The sequence below is a fragment of the Mytilus edulis genome, chromosome 13 (assembly GCF_963676685.1).
Source record: "Mytilus edulis chromosome 13, xbMytEdul2.2, whole genome shotgun sequence".
NCBI classification, from domain to species: domain Eukaryota; kingdom Metazoa; phylum Mollusca; class Bivalvia; order Mytilida; family Mytilidae; genus Mytilus; species Mytilus edulis.
Window position 1 is genome coordinate 4,039,474 of NC_092356.1, and position 9,661 is coordinate 4,049,134.

A 9,661-nucleotide genomic window follows, 5' to 3' on the forward strand; every position below is an offset into this window, starting at 1 on the left:
ATGAAGCAGAATTCATTCAGAACCTTCTAAAAGACAAAAAGAAAAAGCACCTTGCGAAATTCTTTAATTTTACTTTCCGATATATTGATGATATTCTATCATTGAATAACCCATATTTCAGCCAATACTTACATCTCATATATCCAAGTGAACTTGAAATTAAGGATACCACTGATACTAGAAGGACTGCTTCATACCTTGATCTTTTCCTCAATATTGACGTAGATGGACGACTTCACACGAAAATCTATGATAAACGGGACGATTTCAACTTCCCAATTATCAATTTCCCATTTCTCAGCAGTAACATACCCTCTGCCCCTTCGTATGGTGTTTACATATCACAATTGATACGTTATTCATGTGCTTGTTCACACTATACGGACTTCATATACAGGAGTGTGCTCCTTACGCAGAAACTGCCCCAACAAAGTTATGAGGAGGACAGATTAAAATTGACACTCCGTAAATTCTATGGACACCATCACGATTTGGTGGATCCATACGATGTTTCGTTGACCAAACTAGCTAAGGACATTTTTACCACATGGTAGATTGTGTTTTGTCATAATGTCGTCTAATCTTTTAATTACCAAACGTGACTTATTCCCGATTGTGACTGTTTTGCCGAGTGTGAACTCGCATTACTATAAGACGTGGTACGGTACTTATCCATCCCAAATTCATGTATTTAGTTTAAATGTTTAATGTTATATTTGTAATTCTCATCGGATTTTGTCAAATGTGTTGACGTCTTTTCTATTATATTTATGTGTTATGGTAAAGAAAATTAATCACCGCCTTCATTTATCAGATTTGATTTCGTTCAAAGTAATCAGTACGATATTTTACGTTTGAAGTTTGATTCATAACAAACCTGACATAGTTTTATAATATAGTTAATTGCTACCTCAGTTTTATATTAATAAGAATTAAAATGTGCTTTGTTATTAAATGCAATATCAGTATTTAGTTCAAATATATAATCTTAAATTAATCCTAATTCTATCTTATTCATTCTTATGTGACGTCATTTTTCATTTGTTGATGCTCTGTTTTACTAATTCAAATGACGTCATCTTTTCGTCATTTTTCAGTTTCAAATAGGACGTCACTTGGCGTAGAGGTATTAAACGTATTCGGATGTGTCTACTTTTGTGTTTCAAATGTCTGGTTATGTAAATGTATTTCAGTTGTTTCCTGTAATTAGTTAATACTTCAGCTTTATCATGTACATCTTTTGAATATTCATTTTATTAAATTTACTGTTTGCAAAAGTATAAATTACTCTAAATTATAGGGATTTTCTGGTAACTTAACAGAAAACCCTTGCCGTTTTTGGCACAACCTTTTTGATCTTTTGGTCCTCGATGCTGTTCAACTTTGTACTCGTTTCGGCCTTCAAACTTTTGTATCTGTGCGTCACACATAGGTCTTGTGTGGACAAAATACACTTCTGGCGTATTAAAATTTTGAACTTGTTGCCTTTTGTTGGCTGTTGTTCGTGTGATTCTTTGTCAATTGTGTTCTCCAATTTATTTATATTGTAGTCCTGTGTTGTCATTTTGATGTTATATTTCACATGGCCATAAAAGTGCGAGGTTTGGCATGCCACAAAACCAGGTTCAACCCACCATTTTTTCCTTTAAAAATGCCCTGTACCAAGTCAGGAATATGGTCATTGTTATATTATAGTTCGTTTCTGTGTGTATTACATTATAACGTTGTGTCGTTTGTTTTCTCTTATTTTTGAGTGTAAATTCACATTGCGATAAGACGTGTCACGGTACTTGTCTATCCCAAATTCATGTATTTGGTTTTGATGTTATATATATATGTTATATTTGTTATTCTCGTGGGATTTTGTCTATATGTGTTACATTTTAGTGTTATGTCGTTGTTCTCCTCTTATATTTAATGCGTTTCCCTCGGTTTTAGTTTGTTATCCCGATTTTGTTTTTTGTCCATGGATTTATGAGTTTTGAACAGCGGTATACTACTGTTGCCTTTACTTGATCTCATTTTCATGGTTCAGTGGTTATAGTTAAGTATTTGTGTTTTAGTCTGTTTTTCTAATACTGGTTGCAATATTTTTACTATATTTGGTGTATGGAATGATTGTAAGGTGTACATGTCTAACTGACAGGTGTCATCTGACCTTGACCTCAATTTTATGGTTCAGTGATAAAAGTTACGCTTTTGAGTTTTGGTCTTTTTTCAAATACTTTATGCAATAGGTCAACTATATTTGGTGTATGGAAATATTTTATGATATATGGCAGGTTTTATTTGACCTTGACCCCATTTTCATGGTTTTATTGCCCAGTGTAAAGTTTTTGTGTTTTGGTCTATATTTGTTGTTAGGAATAATTGTTAGCTGTACATGTCTGCCTGGAATGGTTCATCTGACCTTGACATCATTTTCATGGTTTATTGGTCAATGTATAGTTTTCCTGGTTAATGTTAAAGTTTATGTGACAGTTGTAATACTAGTAGAGCTTTATATTTAGGACTATCAACATAATATCAATGATTAATAAAGAAGGTGAGACATTTTAGTGTGTGCACTCTTCTTGAGTTGATTGATATGAACCATGAAATTATGTATGAGACTTATGTACAATGGTGTAGTTCACTTTGTAATATGGGTGCTGTCATCCTGGAAGACTGAACACAGTGTTGTATATGTATTTGTAGGTTTTCATGTGCTGTGCATTAATCTCATAAATGAGCACGAGTGTGTACAAAGAGTGAATCAATACTCTGATTTTGTCAGTCAAAATCGAGGTCAAAACAATCTATGTTAGCGATCTTGTTGAAAATATCTTTAACAATAAAATCAAATGTTATCATGGTTATAGAAATGTTCATAGCAATGTACTGACAAAGAGGCATCCTGGCTAACACAGGCTATTACAAGCAATAAGATACTAACACTTTAAAGATCAACTTTTTTTAATTTATCAACAAATTTAATTTCTTGTAATGATTTCCAAACACTTTAAATAGTCATTTATTCCAAAGTTTTCATGAGAACGGTTGACTTCTCTCAATGCCTGTCCAGACTGTTCGTTTATTAATGGCTAATTGGGGCAAATATTGGTCGATCCCCTTCCTCTGTGTTATTCAAATTAATTTGCCCTTCAAGTCCATACTCTAGTAAGTCTGTTTCACTAAGTTGTATTCCTACTGGGTTTTGAAGTTGGCCAGATGTGAAGCCTTCTGTTTATCTCCCCTATATATACGAAATGTAGAGCTGCTAAATTCTGGAGGTTGAATGGATCTAGAATATCTTGATCTTCCATATGATAGAATAAGTTATAAAAATAACATAGGACGCCCTCAAATATGTCTCTCCATAATCTCTCAATCCTTTGATTGTGGGTACTCGGGCCTGTTAACATACTTCTGTCACCCCTTTCACTGAGCATAAAGTCTGCAACTGACACGTTTTCCAGTCCCTTGTCTGATCTAACCCTTAGAGGCACACCGAAATTGGAGACACCTGACAAAAAACAGTTTAAGACTGTTTGAGACGTGTTGTTATCACAGCATTTAAGAAACATTGTCATTCTGCTGAAACCATCAACACCACCTATTATTACGAAACGCCAGCGTACAAGCTTATGGTTAGTGTCTATATGCCACAAGTGGTTAGGCCCCATTACGTTATAAACTCGTCTGTGAAGTCTTCCTGATTTCCTTGCTTGAGCTCCAGATGAATCTAAACGTTGAATAGAGTCTCTAAGACGCCATCTCTGTACTCGAATGCCTTTGGCAATTAACATATGTTTAAGCATATTTTCACCACACAGAGGAAACTCTTGAATAGTTTCTCCCAATACAACATCAAGGTCATCATCGTTAAGTTCTGAAAATGTACGTTTATTCAGATCAAACTGTGCCATTCTTCGATATATTGTACGTTCAGGTACAAGTAAAAGTTTTGCAACATCCGAGATCAAAAATCCATTATCAAGTAAATTTTCAAGTGTAGATTTGTCTATGTCAAATTTAGGAGGTCCAGAACTTCCTTGAATTTTCTTTGGTTTGATAGTCCCATATTTAATACACTCAATTCGAAGCTTCATCATGTCTGCTGAATTTGAAACTCCCAGAGCTTCGAATTCATGTATCGAAAGCATACCCACAATGTTTGGTGTTTTCTCTTTCAAAATGTACAAACGCATGCTTCAAATCAACCTTCTTAAGTACACTCAACATTAGTGATTCTTCCATTTTGTTTTGCTCTAATTTCCCATGATTCCCTTTGTCTTTGTAAAATAACAAAGTACCATCATATAATGTCAAAGTACCATCGTATAATGTCAAAGTACCATCGTACAATGTCAAAGTACCATCGTATAATGTCAAAGTACCATCATATAATGTCAAAGTATCATCGTATAATGTCAAAGTACAATCGTATAATGTCAAAGTACCATCATATAATGTCAAAGTACCATCGTATAATGTCAAAGTACCATCATATAATGTCAAAGTACCATCGTATAATGTCAAAGTACCATCGTATAATGTCAAAGTACCATCATATAATGAAAGTTTTTAACATGAGGCAGTTACGGCGTTCCATAGATTAAGTTGATTGATTTTTGATTGCCTTATGTCCAGTGGAAAATATGTCAAGCATGTTAGGACAAATATAATAGAGATCAAAGGATAAAGAATATAGTGAAATGGTAAAAACTAAAAGATATAGAATTATAGAAACGATCTTTGATCTGGAACCCTCCCTACACACACACACCATAACCATGGCTGCCAATACTCGCATATATAAATCTCTATACAAATATCTAAATTAGACCCCCCTCCCCCCTAAGACACCGATGTTTTTTATCGGCCCCTGGTATGTGTGTCTTAATATATACATTTTGAAAGGGTCTAGATAATAGCTAAACGTACAATCATACAATTTGGTTGGATACCTATAATTATATTATATACTATATCACAAAATAAACTTGTATACCCCCCTTCCTTTCCAAAACAGTATTAAAAAGTAAATCATTTAAAAGTCCTGAAGATAAAATATGTTTTGAAATATAATCTGCATACCGTTATTTAATCAATGACATATAGTAATTATTGAACTACTGTGGGGCTTGAAAAAAAAACCTATTTAAGGGATTCGGATATGAGAACATTAAAAAAAGCTCTTCTGTTCCTACGATGTTATGACACAGATAGTTATATAGAGCTAGTGATATGTTTGGTGTTATAATATCTGTAATTAGAAAAATAAAACAAACATGGTAAGAACATTGTTCAAGGTATATATCATCAAAAACTGTACATGTATGATGCCTTTACTAATTTTGCTGAAAGTTTTTTTCTCCACAGTATATTTGTTTTGAACATTAAACTTAAATCAAACGAGATTTGAATATTCAGATGATGTGTTATATTACACTTGTTAGTAAAGTAAAGTTCAAATAATTGAAATTGACCAGGGAAAAGCTCTTAAATACAGAAGAGGACTAATAAATTGACATGAATTAATTAGAGACACGAATAAAACGAAATTTTTGAAAATTTATTTATTTTTTCGTACAGTAAAAAACGTTTTTGATTCATGCGTTTCTCTTTTATTGATTTTATCATTCTTTTTTTGAAAACTCCTATTAAAGTATTTATGACCCTTTTATTTTTCATACTTAAATATAAAAAAAAGATGTGGTATGATTGCCAATGAAACAACTGTCCACAACAGACCAAAATGACGCAGACATTAACAACTATAGGTCACCGTACGGCCTTGAACAAAGCCCATACCGCATAGTCAGCTATAAAAGGCCCCGATAAGACAATGTAAAAAAAAATCAAACAAGAAACCTGACGGCCTTATTTATATAAAAAAAATGAACGAAAAAGAAATAAGTAACACATAAACAAACGACAACCACTGAATGACAGGCTCCTGACTTGGGACAGGTACATGCATAAATAATGTGGCGGGGTTAAACATGTTAGCGGGGTCCCAACCCTTCTCTAACGTGGGACAGTGGTTTTATAGTACAACATAAGAACTAACTATAAATATCAGATGAAAAAGGCTTAACTCATCAGATGGACAAAAATACAAGTGGACGTGGCCGGTTACTTATTCATCCCGACACAAAAAGACACTCGGAACAGATCTGTGAGTACAAATAGTTCAAAGCCGCAAACAACTAATAAAACAATCATTGATAAACTATCAATCCGTACACATCATACATCCAATGGATTTAGTGTAAAGACAAATTACAGGTTTTGACAGATTGTAGATCCATGAATATGTATATGTCTATAACATACTAATAATATTTAGTTAGCTTTTAATTTACTGATAACAAAAGCAATACTTATACCAATAAAAATAATATTCTATGATCTTATTACAGTGTTGAATAGGTAACCTTTTAGAATAAGTTTATTTAAAGGAACTACAAGTTTACATGGATCAGTTCTAAATTTCCGTGCACGGTTAACAACATTTCCGTAAAAATGAGGATGTGCTATCTCGTTTGAAACAAGTACAGATACAACCAAACTTCAAAACCAAATCTGTATATGTATGGAAAAATTTAGTAAAGGTTTTATGTAATTTATGTTAACGATATCCCTTGTTTTATAATTTACCAGTAATACATAGATCTCGTTCTTTAAAATCAAAAACGTCACAACAGACACGAGCATAGCGAACGAGCTGTGAAATATAAACACCGTAAGATGGTGCCAAAGGAACATCACCATCTAAAAATGGAAATTTAAGTAAATTTTAGTGTAGAGTTTCCCGTTCAAACCCAAAATATCTAAATGCAGGAAAAACAAGTCATTACCGAATAAATTTGATTTGTTTAAAGTAAGTTCCTTGGGGGTAAATTTCAGCAGTATATTGAGAAAATTCTTGATTATTTTACGAAAACATATCATCAAGATAACGGTTAGTGTTGTTGAATTTATCAATTGAATGCTATTTCGACAGGTCTTTATTGAGTTTAGTCATAAACTATGCAAACACAAGTCTGCTATTAAAGGGACAAAATTAGTGCCAATGGGGATACCTACAACCTGTCGATAGACTTTGTTTCCGAAACGTACATACACATTATCAAGGAGAAAATTATCTCATCACACCTCCAGTAAGTATATCTAGCACATTTACCTTTCTTATTAATATAGAAGAAGTTTTTAAATGAGTTGCAGCAAATATATTTGCATTGAGCTTTACCAAACGACCATTTAATTAAATAGGAAAACTTGTGTATAATAAGATAGTGTGAAAGTGTAGTGTAAAGAGTAGAAAAATCAAAACAGAATCAAAAGGACCATGAAAAGCACGTAACTTATCTAAATTATCCAAAGAATTTTTTACACTAAAAAAATTGTTTATACCACTATGTTCATATATTTAATTACAATAGTTTATGAAAAGTTCTTTAATAGTAGTTAATGAACTATTTACGAGCACTGAAAGATTAGTGGTATAACACTATCTAGAGGCCGAACTGAAACGATATTTAAATGTTTTTTTTTTTGTTTAGTTTAGGTAGCCAATACATAGTAGGGACCTTCAAATGTTCAGAAGAAGCCTCAAGCTTTGATGTGGTTGTAATATGCTTGTTTACCATATGACTCTCTGTTGAGCGAATGGACTTGAATATAGGTGAAGTTAAAATTTCATTCTTAAGAACGTCATATTTACGGCATTGTTGACCTTATAGTATTATCAGAAGATAATCTAGAACAGGGTTGTTATTTTATGGCATTGCAAGGACATATTTGTGGATATCCACGTGCATTTTTATTGAATAATCTGGCTGCAGCATCATTGCCACCTTTAACACAATTATAAAAACTGTTAAATTTAGATGGGGAATTTCGATTGACGGCGGTTCAATTGATATTTGGAATAAGGTTTTCTTTAAAGTCGTGCAAAATTAACTTACTTTGATTGATTTTTTTATAATAGCTGTTTTAAAGTGTTTTCTCTTTTGTATACAATATAATTAAGTCATTTGTAAGCCATGGTGCTGTAATTTCCTTCAAATTATATTTTCTATGTGAACACAGAATAGTATAAAACAAATTGTTGTTCATACTCATTTGAAAAGAATATACAAATTAAAGTTGTTGCTTAACTACAATTTCAAAAGCCTGTTTTTTTTTTAGGTGCGATATGTGTTTTTCTGTAAAATCTATGTTCTTTCCTATTTTAAACAGACGTCCTACTAATTCCGAATATGCAATATACTTAAACTGTGTAAATGGCAAGAAACATTGCAAATGGAGAATTTTCAAACTACCTCAAGATATAAATAATTATTGTGTTTAAATACATGGTTGATCAACATGTAAAGTTGTGGATATAAAAACGAGTTCTCTTTTATATGAAATCTAAAGTACCATACACAATAGCTGAACGGAATCAGCCGTTCGCAACGCTTTCTGTATACAAAACCATTCGAAAGTGAAAAAAATAGTTTAGATGTACTTACATGTACATATGATACATTCACAGAACCATCTAGAACTCCGAGGGAAATTAAAAACGGAAAGTCCATAATCAAAATGCAAAATCAAACATATGGATATTAATAGGCATAATCCTGACTTAGTACAGATATTTTCTTATGTAGAAAATGGTGGATTAACACTAGTTTTATAGCTACCTAAACTTGTCACTTTTATGAAAGTTGCATAAAAATGACAATGTGAACAAAACAAAGAGATATATATAAGCTGAAAATGTCAGAAATAAGGGTACATCGATCAACATTATGTTATAATCTGTATTACTGTACGAACAAACAAACATGTAATCAAAGAAACACAAAAAGGCATATAGATAAAGCACATCATCAACAATGAAAAACAAGAATACATAAATTCACCGTAGCACAACGACATCGAATAACACAATGACGAGATGTATAAGTAACCAAACCACCTTACATGGATATTTCTAAAAATAGACTAAACAGTTAAAGTGATATTCACAAAGACAAATAAGAGGTGATAACAATGTCAGTATCTAGAATGTATAATTCGAAACCATCGTGTATTATTCAATACATTCAACATGTTCAAAACTCATGAATTTGAAAGAAACAACAATGCAATTACAAAACTGAAAAATCGACACGAATACTTTCAAAACTGACTTTTTATAAGAGTAAGGCAGTGTTCACATTCACATATCAAGACATAAACATCATCAATGCCGAACACATAATTTATTTAAAAAGTTCTTCCCGAATCAACTGGACGTAGACAGAAATATTTGCCACTGGTCTTTACTCAAACAACGATTCACTCTTGTATGCATTACTATAAAAAGTAAGGTAAATGGTTTTGTCTGTCTAGTATCTCAGATCCGTTAAAATACACTAAGAAATATTTAAAAAAAAAGCATTACCCCCTCTCTTTTCCAAATACTCCTCGGCAAAAAAAAATACATTTGACACAAATACAAAAGATAGAAATGTATGATCATCGACTGGATGTACACAGAAATATTTGCCACTGGTCTTTTCTCAAACAACAATTCACTCATAAATGCATGTATAAAAATGGTGGCATTCATTTTAACCAGTATTTTACTTGTTTGTATTTTTTATCCTGATATATAAAGTAATGATATCTCATTATAAAT